We start from the raw sequence: 943 nt of genomic DNA on the forward strand, positions 1-943 counted from the left end.
ATAAATGACCCAGGTCATATGTAGCAAACGAGATGCATCCTCTCAGTGCCAGGCGAAGATTATGAATGCTGCCAGTGTGGAGATACGAAGTAAATCACAATGAAATGACCAAAAAGTTTTAGATTAGAATCTGTATTCCTGGTTTATTTTGGTGTGGTTCAGTTTGTGTCATATGTCCAGCGGGTCGCCCTGCAAACCCAACTGTTTCACAAATATCCAGCAAAGGCAGATATACCAACCAGTCCGGTCTGGCCTCCTGCCTGTATACTGTTAAAGGTGACCCCTGTCCTACCCTCTGTACGTGGAACCTCACCTGACTCGTGAAATGGTTTCTGAATGACCAACAGACCAGGTTTCCTGGTCACGGCCGGGCCAGGAAAAGCCCAATATTTTGGTCCATAAAATTCCCATGCAATAATACTTGTAAATAAGAAATGTATTGATTAGGAAATCAATCAGGTTATATCTTTATAGCCATCGATGGAATCTTAATGAAACACGTTATCTGCCAGTACTGGCCACGTCAGAGTCATCAAGTGTCATAACCGAGAGTATTATGGAGGGTGAGAGTTGAAGGTGCAGTCAGCTGAGTGTGGTGATAGTTTAGCCTCAGCAACATATGAACCTTCTGGCTGTGTCAGTACACTGGTGATGAACCATCATCTGCTGATCCTCTCATACCACACTTGATGTGTGGGTGTTGATGCATGGTATACATCATTCATATAAGTCTTCAGCTGTTGTGTGCATTTTCTTTTTCATTCTTAGACATGAACAGAGATGCGTGTGGGTGGAGATTAATTGGTTCATATGTGGTTATCTTTCGTGTGTGTGTGTGTGTGTGTGTGTTTATGTAACTGCCTTTCTCTAATAGCCCCATCTCTAGAAGTTTCTTTACCCATGACGAGATATTGCCATTAGGCAACGCTAGCGCAAAGTTGAG

This window comes from Panulirus ornatus, chromosome 35 (genome assembly GCF_036320965.1).
Source record: "Panulirus ornatus isolate Po-2019 chromosome 35, ASM3632096v1, whole genome shotgun sequence".
Lineage (NCBI taxonomy): Eukaryota > Metazoa > Arthropoda > Malacostraca > Decapoda > Palinuridae > Panulirus > Panulirus ornatus.